Source organism: Archocentrus centrarchus, chromosome 4 (genome assembly GCF_007364275.1).
Source record: "Archocentrus centrarchus isolate MPI-CPG fArcCen1 chromosome 4, fArcCen1, whole genome shotgun sequence".
NCBI lineage: Eukaryota > Metazoa > Chordata > Actinopteri > Cichliformes > Cichlidae > Archocentrus > Archocentrus centrarchus.
In genome coordinates, this window is record NC_044349.1 from 30,464,677 (window position 1) to 30,485,090 (window position 20,414).

At 41.0% G+C, this 20,414-nt stretch overlaps 1 long non-coding RNA gene across 1 annotated transcript; it reads left to right on the top strand.

Moving 5' to 3' along the window:
- Window positions 1-14,992: 14,992 nt before the first annotated feature.
- Window positions 14,993-18,420, top strand: LOC115779333 (uncharacterized). The gene is made up of 3 exons (XR_004019895.1): window positions 14,993-15,041; window positions 15,849-15,882; window positions 16,985-18,420. It is a non-coding gene; the product is annotated as an uncharacterized LOC115779333 (long non-coding RNA).
- Window positions 18,421-20,414: the final 1,994 nt, after the last annotated feature.

Sequence of the window (20,414 nt, forward strand, 5' to 3'; positions counted from 1 at the left end):
CAAATTCTCCCTGCCGCGCAGCTGACCGTCACACTGTGTATGCAGGCTAATGCACTCCAGCGCAGTCATAAATCTTCACAGCTCCAGTCTCAGACAATCTGAAATGTGTCAGTGATCTCTGTGGTTAAAGTTAGCAGTGATGTTGTACTGAACTGCATTATGATGAAAAGTATGGAAACAGGATGGAGACCTGGACACTGTAACTTAATCACGGCCTGTGTATTAAAGATGGATTCAGTCATCATGGTGTCATTAACTGGTTTAGGATGCCTTTGGAAGCCTCACTACTGGTGTTTCAAGAACCACCATGTTTGGTTTGAATTTTATTATGATTACAACTGACTAAAGCTAGGTAGCTAATGCTAGCTAGCTTTGGTTAGCAAGTTAGATGTCAAGTGGCTATTAGAGGAACTATAGTTTTTGGAACTTGTGTATTGGTTTCATTTTTAATAGCTCGAGATCTTTCCACATGATCCCCACTAACTATCTCATTGTCTCTTCACGTAATGCTAGGTGGATGCTTGGATCCATGGTTCAATTTTGGGCTAGTTTTGCAATAGTTTTAGGCTGTTTTAAGCTTCTTTTAGTTTCTTTTTGAAAGGGATTTGGGTGCCGTTTACACGAAGCCGTTTTCACTGGAAACGGTGTCGTTTTGATGCGTTTCAGCCTTTCGTTTACACGATGGCGTTTCAGAAACGATCCGCGTTTACACGAGGACATGTGAAACGATGAAAACGATGTAGTTCCCATGCCAGGCCACAAGTTGGCGTTGGTTTTCTCTTTGCAGTTTGTTTACGCAAGACGCGCATGCGTGGAGTGACACAGTAGGTAGTGCGGCAAATTGTTCATTACTTACAAAACGGCCAATGTGAGAGGTTTTGTGTGGACCGATGATGAGGTTGGATCGCTGCTGCACACAACGCTGAATTACAAAACGGTAAAAACACAGGAAAAGCATAAGAAGCACTCGTGAATCCGCGAGTACTGTTTATCAGTTTGCGCGTGCGCGAAAAACTGGCCGTCGCAACCATAGTGCGCATGTGCGAGTCAAGCGTTTTCAAATCACCCCGGTTTCAAGTGTTTACACGAAAACGCAAGCCGGTGCGTTTCTGAAACGCTCCACTCTGGACCCCGTTTCTGAAACACATCGTTTTCACTCTGTTGTCGTGTAAACAGAAGGCCGAAACGCATCAAAACGACACCGTTGTCGTGTAAACGCAAGGCCGAAACGCATCAAAACGACACCGTTTCAAAATGAAAACGGTCTCGTGTAAACGGCACCTTGGAGCATTCATGTTTCTTGACTTGTTTTTGGATGTTTTTTAATTTTAGTAAAATGCTGATCATTTCATAATGACCCCACATGTGCAGTAGCATGGGTGAATGATCTTAATATTCATAAAATCATTTATGTATCCTTAAATGTATGTATCCACACCTACAATATATAAAGTTATAATAGTGGTGCAGTAGTTAGCATTGTCATTTTACAACAAGAGGGTCATGAGTTTGAATCCACCAGCCAGTGTTCTCTGGCTTCCTCCCACAGTTCAAAGACATGCAGATTAGGTTAGATTTGCCCCAAATTTTAACCTTTTTATTTTTTTTAAATATATATTTTGCAATTGTGTGTTCTGTATATATTTTTCTGACAGTTCAATATTATATTGATTGTCTTTGTTTTTCGAGAATAAAAGAACTGTTCCTTAAACACCCACATCAGGATCATGCTGTAGATGCAGAGGGACTTTGCTGTTAATGGATGGTAACAGCAGCATCACTCTTCACCTGCAGCGTGTGATCAATACGAGTTGAGCTCACAGAAATACGACACCTGCAGCTTTCTGTACTTTCTCTCCCTGAGAACCTGCTGAGGTCTGACGTTATTCAACATTCACCTTATTTACTTTTTGTATTTTCTTGTAAACACTAAAATATGTTTATTTTAAGTTGGAGCTTTTTCAAGCTCAGGGCCTTTAGGTTTCCCACATAATGTCAGAGTTTGTCAAAACTGCTGCTCATACAAAGAGGAGACATTTTGTAAACCCTTTACTCAAATCAAAGCCTGAGTTTTTACACAGCCATACATGCATCCAGAATCGTGTTCAACAGAGCAGAACTACAGACAATCTGGTATATTTTTGCATTTTAACCTATACTACAGTCATGTAAATAAAAGGTTTTTAACAGTACTTTATGCAGTACAGTGAAACACTAAGTACACCCGACAATTCAGTACTTTGTAGAACCACTTTTACCAGCAATAACTTGAAGTAATCCTGTTCTGTGTGTTGTGTTCTCTTGTGAAGGAATTTTGTCCACTATTCTTTACAACACGAGGGCCCGCGAGATGATTTCATACAGCTATTATTAATGGCCAACAGTAAACAGCGCTCCCACCACTTATACTACAAATCCCACAATGCACCGCAAAAGCTGCTGCAGGCCGAGACCTGTGCGCTAACCTATTTGTGTTGCCAATGACTCATTGATCAGTGATCAGCAGACAGCACTTTTTACAGTGACATATACGCTAGCCTGACCCCCAAAAATGGCCAAATGAAAAGTGGAAAACAGGAGGCCCTGATCGCTGACATCGGAGGTAAAACGTGTGCCTCTTTTCCCCGCCTGCGATGTGCGGGGTTAAGAGCGGATTGGTGGGGCAGTTATGGGAGAAGATGCAGAGGGAGACCTGCACAGGTGAGCTGACAGCGCATCACTGCATCACACACCAGGAAACGCTGCGCAGCGAAGTCCCGAAGACACACCGCGTCATTAGCACCGTAACACAGACAGTGCCGGCGATCGTCACAGAGGGACCCGTTACGTGCCCTGTATCTGGCGTGAACAGCTGTTTAACACTGAGTGTTTCACCGCTGATCAAAGGAATTTTGAATCTTTGTCCTATCGGAAAAGCAGTTACTGAAAGCTGAGAAATTGCGCTTCACATCCAGTTTAGGCTTTATTAAGTTCGCAAATGGCGGCACTTTGTCCCCGCAGCTTCAGGGATGGAAATCAGAGCAAGTCTCCACCGTTGTGTTCGCAGCTGCGCTTTTTGCTGATAAACTGGACGCAGTTTATGCAGCGTTTTTCCGCATATGAAGCGTAAAAATTGACATCACAATTTTTACCTGAAAAATTACCAAATTTTCATCAGCTTGAAATATTCTCATTTTTCCTGATGTCATTTTTGAATAAAACTATAATTTTATGTTTTATTTAATGTGTTGAGGAAAAAGTTGCTGTATTCTGACCATTCAAGCCATATTGCTGATTAAAATGATTTTTAATTCTGTTTGGCCCTCGACTCAGGCTGTGTCTTGAATTTTGACCCTTCATATGATTGAGTTTGACACCCCTGCTTTACAATGTTGCTTCAGTTCCTTGAGTTTCGCGGCCATTCATTTATGCACACCTCTCTTCAGGTCCCGTCACACCATTTTAATCAGGTTGAGGTCTGGACTTTGATTGCAACACTGCAACACATTCATTCTTTTCTTTCTCAGCCATTCTGTTGTAGAGCTGCTGCAGTGCTTGGGATCATTGCCCAGTTGCATGACCCATTTTCAGCCAAGCTTTAGCTGTCAGACAGATGGCCTCATATTTGAGAATAATTTGGCAGACAGAGGAGTTTGTGACTCAATGACTGCAAGATGCCCAGGCCCTGTGGCTGAAAAATTAGCTCAAATCATCACCCCTCAACCACCATACTTGATAGTTGGAATGAGGTGCTTTTGCTGATGTGCTGTTTTTGTGCCCAATGAGGTGCTGGGCATTGTGGCAATACATTTACACTTTGGTCTCATCTGTCCAGAGGACATTGCTCCACAAGTCTTGTGGATTGTTCAGATGCAACTTTGCAAACTTTGCTGTGTTGCCATATTCTTTTCAAAGACATGAAGCTTTCTCCTTTCCAAACAAGCCATACTTGTTCAGCCTTTTTCTACACGTGCTGTCATGAACTTTAACATTTAACATGGCAACTGAGGTGAATTTTGTTGAGTTTGCTGCCACATCCATTAATTGGAAGATTGTGGCAAACTTCTTTTATATATAGCTGCTCTCACTTGCTGATGATCAATTAATCAAATGCATTTGATTAGCCCACTGGGCTGCAACTTACCCTCTCAATTGCTACGTAAGCAGTAAAGGTGTGCTTAGTTTTTCACAGGACTGCAGAGAGCCTTTTCTTCTAATGATTGTTCATGATTGATAATGATTTGTTCAGGATTTATTTTATTTTATTTCTTGTTATGTTGGTGCCGATTACACAGTTTTAGCAAAACAGTCACAAGCTTTCACATCTGCAAATTTTAAAGAATCCTAAATTCCATATTTTTATAACAGCACTAAACCCTGCCTGTGTATTTATTTTAAAGTATATATTTTTTTTTTATATTTATATGATGTATTTTTTTAAAATATTTTTTCTTCATTTATTCTGAAAGAGAACCATTGTCACAGATCATTAAATGTCTGAAGCTACTCAGCTCCTGTCAGGTCACAGCAAAAGCATCAGAAATAATGGGTGGGTAAGTGGTTGTTGTTCTGTCAGGCTCAAATGCGTAAATATCAGTGAGTAATCTGTTTTTATTGTTTGTAAACGCAGAGTGAGCTCACGCTGACATCATGTGAGCTGCTTCTCTCTCTCTCTCTGTTTTGATCACCCGCTTTCTCGCGCTATCCTCAGCCTCATTCTCCGATTGGTCAGCTGAACCCGGCTCACTGTTTGACTCATCCAATCATATGGCAGCATTAGGGGAGAAGATGATGTCATTAGCAGCAGCTGACTCACCGGTCACATGAGATCAGCCTCGCGCTCCCTCCCTCCCTCTCTCTCTGGCTCTGCATTTCCCATAGACCCAAACACTTCCCGAAAACACATCAGCCGATCGTGTGTGTGTGTGTGTGTGTGTGTGTGTGTGTGTGTGTGTGTGTGTGTGTGTGTGTATGTGTGTGTGTGACATCATGCAGTTCATCTAGGATGACATCAGACTACATTTTTGAGCAGTGGGATTATTCTGTACTAATACTTCAATTTTTGTTTTACCATTTACCTTTAGATGCATCCATCAGGATCCACACATTGTAATTTATTTATAGTTTCCTTCTTTTAATCCTCAGTGTTTTTAACATTACATCAAAATATATTTTTCTTTAAAAAAAAAAAGCCTTGTTTATCTGCTGTTCATATCTAAAATATAGTGTGAACACGCACAAGGTATTATCACAACTTTCTGCGATGCGCAACGCAAATTAAAAACCATGCATGGTTTCCTTTCAGGGTTTTCTTCCTTTGCACCTCTGAACCACTTCCTGCACTCATTTTTCTAAAGCACCCTGCGCTTATGCATCTATTGAAACTCTTCCAGTGTTTCAAAATGCAGATGGGTTACTTTTACCCTGTTGATGAGGTGTTGTTGCATTTGTTGTAACCAAACAACCTGCTGTCACACCCAGGATTCATTAATCACTTGCTTCCTACCACCTTTCCCTTCTCCTGACGATGTTATTAAAGAATAACCAAAAGCTTGAAATAAATATGCATGCTACCAGTCCTGTGTAAACCACAGCTCAGATTTATGTTAAACATAATGTGAAAACACAATCAAAACTGCAATGCACACTAGGACTGCATTTCAACACTATCAAGTTTCTTTGCAGAAGGGCTTTTGCTCAATTTGGGCCTGTGGTAATGGGGTGTGATTTTAGCTTAGCTGCAAGAGGAGAGGTCAGGCTGAGTAGTTCAGGGAGGAATAGGATGCTGGGACCTGGAGAGACACACACTGGGACCAAGCAGGAGAGGCAGCCATGCCAGCTGCTTCCCCAGACAGTCTCCAGCAAAGTGCACATCTTTCACATGTAGCGTGCTTGTGTTACAGAACCAGAAAAAAAGTATGAGAAAGTCTCTGTGAGACGATGTTTGTCTGTAAACTATTCAGCAGCATCAAAAGCTGTTTGTCCTTATATGGACAGAAAGCCAAAGGCAGCAGTCACAATGCTGGCAAGTGCTTGTGTGTTGGGTGTATGTTAGGGGTGGAGGGGCTCCCTGAAAAACAATAGAAGCTTTTGCTTTGTGCGGAAGCTGAGTAATGATGTCAGCTGTGAGTCAGAAAGCAGCCAGCGATGGAAAACAAGTGCTCCCTGAAATGGTGGAGGGAGGGGTTCCTGGTTGCTGGGTTTGCCGGGTGGTGGTGTGGGGTGACCGACACGTTAATCTCAGAGTGCTGCAAGTCAGCGTCATAGGTCAGGAAACTGTGAGAGGAGGCCAGTGCGACATTCATGTCTATGGGGGAAAAACAGATGGGAGAGTCAATGTTTTTCCTGCAAGGAATGCTGCTCAGCTTAGCCTTCATAGGGCCAACAGCTGACCTGTTTGGGACTGAGGGTATGGTGACAGAATAACTTCTCTCACTTGAGCAATAAGAAAACCCCAGTAGGGAATTGTGGGGAAATTCTTTTTTCATGTTGAGATAAACTTTCTTAACACATGATTTTATGATCCAGCAAGTGAGAAATCAATTTTTTCCCCCCAGTATTTTGGCCAACTTTTAAATGACTTCAATTCCCATGAGGCTCAGGCATGCTGCTATAGAGGTGAGGAATAAATGTTAACAAAACCCAACAGCTGCTGCAGTCTGGTAATGAGGTGTACTCAGTTTAACAAGTTGTTTTGCTAATTACACCACTTTGTCACAGGGGGACTGGAACCTCTCCTATCTGGCTTTGAGTGGTCCAACCTGGACCGGTCACCAGTCCATTGCAGGGTCCATCCACATCTATGCCAATCTGAAATCACCAGCTGACCTCTATGCATGTCTTTGGACTGTTGGAGGAAGCTATTGCAGGCTGGGGGACAAGTGACTCTGTAAGAGTCTTTGCCCCAAGTTACCATGGCCAGGTAAGAAGTGAACTACTTTTACCTCACAAAATCACACAACCTGGATCAGAGCACAAGCCTCTGAACACAAATGTTTTACTTTACAGGCTCCCCTTTGTGCTGAAATGGTGCATGCAGAATCAGAGGAGAGAGAAGTGATCATGATGTGGTTTGTTCTGTGTGTAATAAAGACTGCAGCCTGCAGGGGGGCCAACAGGACTGATGAATTGGTGATATTTAGCAGAATTCACAGCCTTCCTCTTAAAATTTGACATGTTTGAAATCTGCTGTTTCATGATTATGAATGCAGCTTTTCCTTGTTTCAATTAGCCATTCCTCGTGCGTTTCTTGTTCCTGTAAGTCAGCTGACATGTGCACACATGCGCACGCGCACAGACACACACACACAGTAATTATGAAGGGAAAAGTCTGCATGAGCCATGTGAGTGAATATGTAGCCGTTGTCACCTCTGTAGAGTCAGCTGTTTGTCTGTGTGTGTGTGTGTGTGTGTGTGTGTGTGTGTGTGTGTGTGTGTGTGTGCGGACAGTCACATGGGTGGGTGGGGCTTAACTCCCTCTGTAGACAAAAAGTTCCCATAAGAATCCAAGTGGTTGTAATGTTCTCTAAAGTGATGCATACATAAATCTTTATTTGTGTGCATGTGGTCCATGTATCACTGTGGTAACCATATTGTTTAGGGACAAAAAGCATGTTCCTTTAATGTTGCATGTTCTAAAACATGTTTAAACTTAAATATAACTACTACTTGCCTAACCATAACATTACACTCTCCCTGACCTTCAGAGTAACAAAGGAATGCAAGCCACTGTAAATTCCTCTGAAGTCATGGACACACTGTGTGTGTGTGTGTGTGTGTGTGTGTGTGTGTGTGTGTGTGTGTGTGTGTGTGTGTTCCCACTGTGGGGGAGTCAGACACCCCCAAATTACCTTTGAGGAAAAAGTTCAGCCATCCTGGTATTTGTGACGCCAACATTTTCCTTTCCTGCTCCTTTCTTCCCTAACATGAACAGCAGCAGCAGTCTTAACCAACAGACAGCTGCTTCTGGTCTTTAATGTTTGTTCACACTGCAAAGAAAAGGGTGTGCCCAAGGCAAAAAAAAAAAAAAAAAAAGCACCTAAATATGGACAAATGGTAAAATACAGTTGAGCTAAAGATGCAGGCAGATAACATTTGGACTCGTCTGGGTAATATTTTCAGTAAATGCTTCTTGCTAACAGTTCTGTTTGTCACATTAAAAAACTGACATCATAAAGTAACTACAGTAAACACTTCAGATTTTAAATAATGCACCTATGTAAACATTGCTTTGACAATGCTGCAGAGATAGTTTGCCCATTATAATACATAAAAGGATCATTCCAGTTTATTTCAGCCTGCTGTGGCTGCATGACTAATGGAGGCAGCCATGACATCCCCCACTGTTTTCTGTACTTTGCATTTTACTGCTAGAATTTCACTTACACAGATGAAAAGGAAAATTTCCACAGAGTCCAAAACTGTTTATTCGCAGGCTGTATTCATGTTTTTAAATGCTGCAAAGTTGGCGAATTTAACACAAACCTCTTTTGGAGTCAGCCCCAAGTGGTCATTAAAAGAACTGCAGTTGTTCACACTCATTTGTTTTGGGGTTTCTTTGTTTTTATTAGTCCCACAGTTTCCCACATCATCACCAGCCAATACTTCACTGACTCTTCAGGCTGACTCTATGCTGCTTAGATCAGGGCTCAGGTTTTGCTCTGAGGTTTCTTTTCCACTTAAAAGTGCATTACATGTGATTATTCGTTATCAGCACAAATGTGCAGCCAGTTTCCTGTTCTGCATCTTGTTGGTCTTTTACTGTATTCAGATCTGCTAACTTCTGCTTTGTGACATGGCATTTCATCCTGCAGGAAAACGCTGTTAGAGGATTGGTAAACTGTGACCAAAAAGAAATGCACACAGTCAGCAGCAGCACTCAGGTTATATCTAATTTGCGTTTGATTTGTGCATACACAGACATGCAAGAAAAAGTTTAAAATTCACAGGGTCAAACAGCCATGTAAGATCTAGAGTTTAAAATTGGCATAATTTTCAGTGATATCTGATACTGTTTGATGAAAGAATGTCAGCTTTCAGTATTTAACAGGCGTCCAAACAATAAAATCTGCGTACACAACTTCCTGGATTCACACTACACTGGAATAAAGCAACAATAACAAGGGTGTAATGACTGGATTTCATGTGTGTTACCTGCGATGAATAAATACACAAAGCAGACAAAAAGCTTTGTGTGAGTGTGTGTGTATTATTTCCTTATTCAGCTGATAAGGAAGGACACACACCCACTGACCATACTGTGTATTTTTGGGTGTGTGGGTGTCTGTTTAGCCTACTGGTTATTTAATCCAGATACTTTTATGTGTCGTTTCTTCTTCACTTACCAAATAAGGACAAAAGCACTTGTGAACAACTTACAGGAAAAAAAAAAATCTACCTTTCAGGAATAAAGCAGCTGACACACTCTACACCTGCACATTTCCAGGTAGGAAGCAGCCATACAGCCAACTGGGATTTATGTTGTGTAACAAGGCACAGTAGAAGAAGCAGGATTACAGCATTTATAACAAGGTCAAGACCAAACCCTCTGCATTCACTAAAGGGCCATTCTGGTCCATTTTAGACTCTGGTACTTCCCTTTAATACGCAAAAATGGGTTGCACATATGGTAAAATGTACACTTTTCCTGCAGCTTTCAGTGTCCTGTGGATCGTGGACTGACGCATCCTCACTTCATTTCAGGGACTTAGTTTACTTTAGCGTTTTGAAGACATGCTCAGTTGGTTTTAAATCATGTGACTGATTTTGTTGTGATTTGTCCTTGAAGAGCTGGGCCAGTATTCCACATGAAAACAACCCGGAATTCCTTTTGAGTCTGAGGTTCGACGGACCCGTGCACTCTCCTTTGCAGCTTTTTCATTGAACACCTGGTGAGTAAAGCAATAAAAGAACAAATGACAGTAAATTAGTTGCCCGTGAAGATGATTACAGGTTCATGCTGAGGTTTCTCTGCATCACCTGAGACAGTTTACTGCTGCGCACTCCTTATATGGGCTTTTCCGCATCCTGTCAATATGTGTCTGCGGGTGATGATTCATCCTGGAGAAAGCCCTGAGACAATGACATCATCAGCAACATCTGGAACCAAGGGAGAAAGTGTGTGTGTCATGCAACACTTACTGGATGTGTCTATCTGCTATTTTGGGACTGCAACAGTTTTCATACTGCAGGAGAGTCACGTGACTTTTTCTTTTTTCATGATTATGTTTTATATTTTTTCTCATTAAACGGTTCATCGCACTGAGCATTTGAACAGTTTAATTATTGAGTGCTTTTGGTGCTCAACAAGATTATTTATGTGTAGAGCTGTGATGCACCGATTAAACTCCAACACTGAGAATAATATTAATTAATGCCAATGCAAAATGCATAATGTTCGATTGTTAGTTCATTTTTCATGAGCTGTTTTTGGATTTTTGTAGTTGCGTGTGTGTGTGTGTGTGTGTGTGTGTGTGTGTGTGTGTGTGTGTGTGTGTGTGTGTGTGTGACAAGGATAAGACTTGGCAACATACTAAAACACCAAGGAAGAGGCTAAACTTTCCTCCAGTCACCTTGACCTCCTTGTGAGTGCTTTACTTGAGCTCCAAATCTTTTCTTGCCCATTTCTGTTTACAGAGAGAGTCACTGTGACTGCTTCAGATACGTCAACAGAAGAGGGACACACTGCACCCCCTCCCACTGGGGTTTCCTAGAAACCCTTCAGCTGAGCTTGCAGGTACACAAATATACACACGCACACGCACAGAGCTAAACGTTTCAGTTTTGTCGGTCAGCCCACCCAGCTCTCCGTCTGCACACTTCTAGGAAATGAAGCTGAATTCTTATTACTGAAGCAGGAACTGAAATCCTCCCATCAGTTTCTCATCTGGGTCCACAGGCAGCTCATTATGAGCTTTTTCTAAACTAATTTGGATAAAAGAAACACTTCCCTGACATAACGTCAATCCAAGGAGAAGAGAGTCCTCCTCTGAACCATTTTTTTTTATCAGACATGAAAAATAGTATCGTGTGTACTGTATATAAACAGCAATGTTTTCAGGAGAACAGCTATTCTGACACACTAGTGTAATTTGTTAAAAGTAAGTGAAAAATTCACCGGTGGTGCTCAGTGATTAAAACGTTCAAACCAGTGGGTTCAGATTTCTGCATGTGGAGCTTCATATCTGCAATGAGGAATCAGAAATTCCTTTTTTGTTTTGTTTTGTTTTAACAAATCTTAAAGTTGGTTTTATTGATTATTTTTATTCATAGCTGAACTTCTATAACTCTAATCTAGCATGTTTATGTCTCCAGTCATTTTTTTCAGAGCTTTTTAATTATTATGCTGTACTTTAAATCCAAAGGTGATCCTTTTAAACTCAGGAACAGCCTTGCTCAGCCCATCAGGTTGGATGACGGTTTGTTCTAAATGCCTCCTGAAAATTCTTTCTTATTGGTTGGCCTGTTTTCAGTTTTTTCTGGTCATGTGACCTACCTTTTTAACCTTGGTTTGCGCCATCACTGTTATGTTTGTACATTTATATGGGGTCCCCTTGGCAGCAGTAATCTTGTATACATACATTTTTAGACTATTTTTTAAACTATCTTAAAAATACAACAGCACATCCCATCTTGGACTCTTGATTAATTGATTAATGTGTCTGAAATGCATTTTTGGCTGCATCCTGTCACTGTTTTTGGTATCATTTGGCACTGGAATGGGTGATTGTGTGGCTAATGTTTCTGGTGACTGATCCCTATTTCAAAAGTGTTGGATTTTGCATATTTTGTGCATGTATGAAGCAAATAAGTAGCTCAGAAACAGCAACATTTTTTGGGCTCTCTAAGTCAGAAAGCAAATGCTTGTGAGGAGCAAAGATTCTGTTGAGAGTCTGTAAACGATAATGCTGCCAACATGGTGTTAGAACCACGGAGGCGTCCATTATCCACGGCCAGTGCTGAGCTTCCTTTGCCTGTATGTAATTTTTTTTTTACATATCTCAGAATTATGATGCACCGACGAACATTTATTATGATATTGAACTGATGTTGAGGTGCTTTTGGAAGAGTTTGACAGTGTGTAAACTTCAAATTGGTAAAAAATAGCAAATTTAATTTTCCCATCTTGCTGTTTGTGTTTTGTAAACAGGTTAGTTTGGTCTTAGTGTCGCATATAATTGATATTGTGTTTCAACTGAAATGGTTTTATGGTGATGCTTGTGCTAAATGAGCAAATTACACTGAGTTCTGTCTTTTACTGCACATTTCTCTGAATTAGATCTAATTTAGATGTTATGATATCAAGATGTCTGTTGACTGGTATCCTAATTAGAGCTTTTGATGGTGTTGCCAGTTGGAATAATAAATCCCAAGAAAACAAAACAAAAACATGAATCAGTCTCTCATTTGCGATGTTGCAGGGACAGGGTGGGAGAGTGGGGAGGTGGTATCCATTGCTCAGCCTGTTACACTGCACTCTTTGCACTATTCCAAGTTACATCTATACATATATAACCTGTAAATATGACAATATTTCTATTTTTATCTTATACAGCTATTTTTTATACTGTTGTGTCATATTTTTTTATTGCTGCTGGTCTCTCTGAAAGCTACTGGATAGTTTCACTGTCTAAATATAATGACAAAATCTCATCTTAGTATGAATTTAAATCCTGCTGGTGTACTTGTATGTGAATATACTCATACAGCATGTGGAGATATAAATTGTGAATTGTGAAACTGTGAAGCCCACTGTAGCTGATCATCAAACTGCTGCAAAAATAAAATAATTTATGACTGACCTTCACAGCGTCTTGTTTTTATCATGTGGACGCCCTATTTAGCAGCTGTACATACACCCTTTTTGTTATCAATAGCCTTCAAGTAAAATTATTCCTTCTGTACCCTTTATACATAAGGTAGGATGGACCATGTCTGTTGTTACATGTCATGTGTGAAGCTGCATTTCTCATCAATGATTAGTAATAGCTTGTTGAGCACTGACAGTACATCATCTACTAGATGTTTCTGGTCTGAACTCTTTAATCCAGCAGTTAAACTGAAACTAACAGCTTAATTCATCATTCTGAAATAAGCTGTTAGTCTTGAATTTCTGCAGCCAGATCTTTTATAAAGTTACTTTTGAAGTAGTTAGTATTGTGAGGTTAGAGTGGCAGCAGCTGCTATAGTAACAGTGGGAGTTGTACATGAGATTTCCTCCTCGTGGAAACTCTGATATCAGCTGAGTCAGCTTCTCCAGAATCAGCAAACAAAAACTCTGTGTTGGATATTCTGATACACATTTTCTGAGAGGTTTCCTGCACAACCAGACACAGAGTTACGAAACAATTAAAAAAAAAAAAAAAAGTATAGAAACAGCAGCCAATCACCTTCCTGCTCGCCAGCACAGTGAAGTCACAGCTCATTGTTTCTCTCATATAATTCTTCTGAATTTTTCAGTGGCCTCCTCTGTTGGGGTCAGTGTTGCTTGGTAACAGGACTCCCTCCTCCTGCTTTCGTGGTCACCGTGTGTTTATTTTGAAGGGGAAACACCTCAGAGCGGGGGTAACATTACAGCAGACCTGAGAGCAGCTCACAGAGGCAAACTTCAGGGGAATAAAGGCGCCTCTGTGGGGGCGTCGCTCTGCTGTTAGACTCAAGTGCTTCATTGAGCAGTGAAACAGTGAGCGACTGTTGGTGACAACAGCATAACAGAGGAGTCATGTGATCCTAAAACATACACATGCATGTTAACCCCTCACTGTGTGGGCACAAGGCTGCTGTGTGTTACAGTAATGAGGTTAATGGGTGCCGAGTCTCATGGTCTCATGATGCTGACACACTGTGAGGACTTTGAGTTTTGGTCAAAAGCATCCAACAGCTTTGAGATCAGAACAATGAGAACAAAGGACATAAAGAGTTCATACAGACACTCACACAGACTTTTCATGATGTCCAAACTCAGAAATAACAGCATGGAAAAAAATTAAATAAAAATCCCCCGAATATTACAAACTGTTTCTCATGAATGCAATGTAAAGCACATAATATGAATACACTGCCTGAAATATTCTTTGAAAAAATGAAATGAAATAAATAGTTCTGTCAGCCTCAACAAAGTCTGAAAAAGAGCAATATTAACACAGTGTTTGACGTTAATAAAATTCTTCACAATGTGTCAACTCAAAGTGTAAAACAAAAATAAATCTTTATTGTAATAAAATAACAGAAAATATTCCTAAATAAAGTTCCTAAAATGTTCCAATATATTGCTAGTAGTAAAATCCATCCATCCATTTTCTACCATTTAGCTGGGGTTGGGTCGCAGGGGTTGCAGTCTTACAGCACCTCAAGGCGCTTTATAATGTAAGGTAAAGACTATGCAAGAATTATGGAGAAAGGGTGAGAAGTTCAGTCTATCTCTAAGGCTGAGTCCAGCCACCCTTTGGAGAAAATTCATTTCCACTGCTTGTATCCACAATCTCAATCTTTTGGCCATTAACCCAAAGCTCATGACCATAGGTGAGGATAGGTCTGTAGATCGACTGATAAATCGACAGCTTTGCTCTTACACTCAGGTCTCTCTTCACCATAATGTTTGTCACAATCTCCTGTCAACCTCCTGCTCCCCTCTCCCTTCACTCATGAACAAGACCCCAAGACACTTAAAATTCCTCCAGCTGGGGCAGCAACTCATCCCTGACCTGGGGTGGGCACTCCACCCTTTTCCTGCTGAGAACCATGGACTCTGACTTGAAGGAGCTAAATGTCATTCCCACCATTTCACACATGGCTGCAAGCCGCTCCAGTGCAAGTTGGTGCACTCTTAACCCAGATATTAATTGTAATTAAACGTTTTAGTAATCATTACTTATTCTTTTATGTTTGGTAAAAATGTTGTCCCATTACTAAATCAAATTAGTTAACTGTACTTTTCTACACAAATATAGAGTGTAATGAACTTGTTAAGCAGAGTAAACTAAAGATGTGTTTTTGAAGTGAAGGGGCGGGGCATGTTCAAACTCAGTCCTGCTGCAACATGCAAGTTCAACGGCTCCGGACTGGTAAGTGTGAAGAATAACTATTTTAAATAGTTCTAGACATTTCTTTGCTTAAAAGATAGCTGAGCTCCATGTACAGATATAACTGAAAATTACAGTTGCAGCCTACCACCACTATTATCGACACTGTGGTAAAGTGAGGGGTTTTGGAATCAAAGTTCAATTTCGCGAGCGCAGTGGCGAGCACAAATGTTAGCATTGGCTTAGTGTTAGCGTGCTGACGAGTCTCAGTTTATAACGGACAGTTACTTTAGGAGAGATGTAGTTTGCTGAAATAAACCTTTATTACACCATGTTTAAGCCGAGTGTATCCTGTCTCTGAGGGTAATTTTTTTTATCGAAAAAGCCGCTCCAGTAGTGTCAAGACAGCTAAATGCTATCGTTAGCTTAGCGTTTCACATCGTTCATAACAGCATGTGCTTGTGTTAACATTAGTTCACGTTTTTCTATGCGGTTTCGGACGTACTGAAATGTAATGGTCGGAACCAAAGGTTGAAGTCTTGTATGACTAAAGAGCGGAGGATGAGGTTGTCGCCAGTTCTTCTCCACCTCTGATCTCCACTCTTAAAATACAGAACTGACAATAACAAGTTAGAAACGTTATTAAATCTGTCAATTGTCTGCAGACAGAAGGGTAAGCCTAACTCATTCGGCATTATTTTAACTCTAATGTGAAACAGGAAAACACATTTTCAGGCTGAGAATAGAAATTTCAAAGGGAGACAATATCTCAAAGTAACATTTTCCCTTGATCGCTGATGACATGGTTGTGGACAAGTGTGCTACAAATGTTATTTTTTGTTCTTACAGGTCCGTGTGACGATACAGTGGAAGTGCAAATACTGTGAGTTTACATAAGAGAAAAGGGGTTACCTGTTAAACCATTACAGGCTAAAACATGGAAGCTACACCAGAACTGTACCATTTCCTTGCTTACACCAAGAGTATGCACATTTAAGTCCATCAGTGCACTTAGGCTCCACTTATCCAAAATTCACCAGAAAGACCAAGATGCACAACTGTGTGAAACACTGACCTTTCATTTAAGTGAATTGTCCCAACCACTGCTGCACAATTCAGTCAAGGACATTTTGAAGTTACACACAGATGTAGATGATTCATCTGTGAAACAGGTAGTCAGGGCTGCCTCAGAGAGCAGTATCATACTAAAATATTGTGGCAAGGGTGGCTCCTTATCAACCTCTAAAAGGAGAGCAGCATATGTGAACAAAAACTTTGATGTGGTTATGCCAGTTGGGTACATTATTGACAGGGAAAAGAAATCCAGTGCTGTATATGTTCCTATAAATGCCATGTTACAGAAAATGTTGAACAGGGCAGACATTTTAGATAAAGCTCTTTCAGTACAAAAACATGTGCCACATGAGTACAGTACATACGGAGATGGTTTGTAGTGTAAATAAAATGGCCTCCTTAAAGGCGAGAAATTCAGAATCGCTGTTGGACTTTACACAGATGATTTTGAAGTGTCCGATCCATTAGGAACATCTAAGAAGAAACATAAAATGAGTGCAGTGTATTGTGTGCTTGCCAATGGTACCATCAAAATATAGGTCTACACTCCAGTCCATTCAACTTGCTCTTTTATGTAACGCCTCTGATGTAAAAGAATATAGCTATGCTAAAATTCTTCATCCTCTAATCCAAGCCCACCCCCCCAGGTTGCTCCCCGGGCGCCCCTTGGCTGCCCCCTGCTCCATGCTGTGCTGTGTGTACTACATACTCCATGTGTGTGATGGGTTAAATGCAGAGAATGAATCTCACTGCATGTATATGTATGTGACAAATAAAGCTCTTTCTTCTTCTTCTTCAGGATCTGAATTCTTTGGAGCAAGATGACCTATATGATGAGAAGTTGGGACCATGTGTCAAAGTCACAGTGTTGTATGTGGCTGCTGGTAACTTGGCTGCTCATTCTTTTGCAGGATTCTTTGAGAGCTTTGGAGGAGACAAGTTCTGCAGGTTCTGCATGGCAATGAGGAGTGAGAACCCCGAACTGCAGACATTCACAACAGACAGGTACAGGAGGTACAGCAGGATCCCACTTTGGCAAAATAGTATGGTGTAAAGGGGCGATGTGTACTAACTGACAGTCTGGAGTGCTTTCATGTTGTTCGTGGCTGTCCCCCTGACATCCTGCACGACCTTTTTGAAGGGGTTGTTCCTGTTGAGTTATGACTCTGCATTTCAGAACTGATTTCTAAGAAATATTTCACATTAGAAACACTGAACCATGCTATCAAATCTTTTGCATATGCTTTTCATGACAAAACTGACCAGCCTCAGCCTATTGCCCAAGGCTTCTCTACCAAAGGGACCATAGGTGGAAATGGCCATGAGAACTGGGCTCTAATCAGGTTGCTCCCACTTCTCATTGGCCATAAGGTGCCTGAAGGGGACAATGCCGGGAACTTTCTGATGCTCCTTAAAGATATTGTTGAATTGGCTGTAGCAACAAGGCACATGGAGATGCTGGATAGGTGTTTTTTTGTGGAGCTCAAACTCATTCAACATTTACACTAGGAAACTAGGGCTCACTAAAAATCGCCATTGAGGGAGAATTGGTGATGGACAACATTCAAGATCTGCCAAAAGCTGTGTGTCTTTGGACTTGCATATGCAATGCATCTCAATTACCCCATTTCTATGAAGTTCACGTTCCAGTTCATCCAACAGGTATTTCTTGAGCTGGGCCATGTTGAACTAAAACCAAAGTTACAAACATTGAAAAACCAGCTTGCAATGTAAAGAAATGTCTTGTGTGTTGTCAGTGAACAGTCAGGGGGTTGAATATATACTCAAGGGCAACTTTATCAACTCCATCTGCATTATCTAATGCAGTTCAGTGCAGCAGTACTGCCACAACTTTTATTTCTTAAGACAGTTTGTAATGTTCAGTTTACAGTGTTATAAGAGACATCAATGTCAGGCCACTTGTACTCTACAGGACAAGATGTGTACGCTCAGGGCTCCATAGTAATACTTAGCTGATACAGTTAAAGGAAAATTCAGCACTTTTTGTGTAAATGTCCAGTTTGTGTTGATGGTAAATGTAGTCATTTGAAGCAATGTAATTCTTCCTCAACAGCAACATCACCGCTTGTTTTACAGGTTTTCTCAGTCAATAGCAGCACAGGAATTTATTGCTTCAGTTGGTTACATTTACTAATAACACAGACTGTACATTTACACAAAACATGCAAAATCTTCCCTTAAACATAGTTGATCTGTTCATTTTCAAGTTGGAGGTTGTGTTCAATTTTAAGGTGTCCAGTTTTTCCAAAACGATGCAAATGTTTTTGTTAAATGCTGCCACGTTTGTATTCCTTCTCTAAACATGTTAGAATTGATTTCAAGCACATATGCCTATTTTTACTTGCCTTTTGGACGGCAAACCTTTTTTTTGAATGGCTACTGTTTTGATACATTTGTACTTGTGAAAAGCATGATGACAAACTACAGTTAAAATTGTCTTTTGCATAAATATTCTGCGAAAAATAAAATATTGGAATATTGAAATGTATTTGATTTATTCTCTTTACAATTTAGTGTTACATTCAATACAACTTGAACATCAAAAGGGTAATTAATAACAGGAAATGTTATTAACAAAATATAAATAGCTTTAAATGTTAAATTGCTTATTTGCTTTACATGTAATTTTAGCTTAAAATAGTAATTTTATACAACTCACTCTTAACCCAAATTAGTTGAGTTTACTAGGAAATCGCGTGGAAATTTGTTGCCTTAAACCATTCTAGTTTTTACACAAAGATGAAACTAAACATGTTTAGTAGTATTTACTAAAATTGATTAGCTCATAAATTTCTTATTTATGGCCACCACCTGATGAAACCAACAAAACCACATAAGATGATATTCTGAGGCCACCAAGATGGAAGCCTTCTGCCATTCGGCCACACCTAGAAATTCTGTCCATAAAAATTATGAACAGAATCGGTAAAAAAAGAGCATCCCTGGCTGACCAACACCCACTGGAAATGAGTCCAACTTACTGCCAGCAATGCAGACCAAGCTCTCGCTTTGGTTTTACAGGGACCAAATGGCTCATAATAATGGGCCAGACAACCCCTATTCCTGAAGCACCCCCAAGAGGATACCCTGAGAGATGTGGTCAAATGCCTTAGGCACAGGGAAGCTGAGGAATGTGATCCCCCTGTAGTTGGAGAACACCCTCCGGTCTTCCTTCTCAAAAATGGGAACCACCACCCCGGTCTGCCAATCCAGAGGCAGCGCCCCAGCTCTCCATCCAGTGTTGCAGCGGTGTGTCAACAAGACAACCCTACAACATCCAGAGCCTTGAGGAATCTCATCCACCCCAGGGACCCAGCCACCAACTACTTCAGTGACCTCACCTCCAGTGATGGGTGAGCCATTCCCCTTGTCGCCAGACTCTGCGTCCTCTACTGAAGATGGGATTGAGGAGCTCCTCAATGTATAACTTCCACCACTTGACTATAGCCACAGTTGAGGTTACTTCAACTAGTAGCTCCCCACCTACACTATACACTGTGTGAGTATAGCATCGCTTTCTCATCCTGAGTCACTTGACAGTTTGCCAGAATTTTTTCAAAACTTAAACTCTTGTTGCCTGGCCTCACTGAACTCTTCCCACACCTGTGCTTTTGCCAGAACCACACTCCGCTTGGCCTGCTGCTACCCATCAGTTGCCTCCAAAGTCCCACAGACTAACCAAGCCCAATAGGATGCTTTCTTCAGCTCGATGGCTTCCTTCACTTCCGGCGTCCACCATCTGGTTCAGGGATTACAACAGGCACCAAACACCTTGCAGCCACAGCTCTGTCAATGGAGGTGCAGAACATGGTCCATTGAGACTCTGTGTCGTCACCCTCCCTCAGAACATAGGCGTAGGAACCGGTGGGGACGTATCCCCCCAATATTGGAGACAGGTACATTTGTCCCACCCAAAAAGTACACCGCGCAGGAGAGAACTACTTGATTTTGAAATCACGTACTTTTATTTTGAAGGCACAACATAGGGTCATGTTACTGACACCCCCCTCTGAACGGCTCTGAGTGTTTGGGAAGTGGAGACTGCTGCAAGAGTGAGAAACTCTTTTAAATGAGGTAAAACTGTTGGGAATGTTGCCGTGAATATTGCTTGTTTACAACTTTTAGATGTCGGTTTACGTTCATTAATAGAAAACGAATCTTTTTCAGTCATCTTAATCCTGGGATGGTCACACGTCCAATATTTACAGGACAGGAAGCTAGTTTGCCAGCATTTTGTGGCTGCAAATGAGAGGCGGAAAAAACATTTTGGCTCTTTTGACAAGGCCAATGTTCTCCAACACCTGTTTGGCCAATTATTAA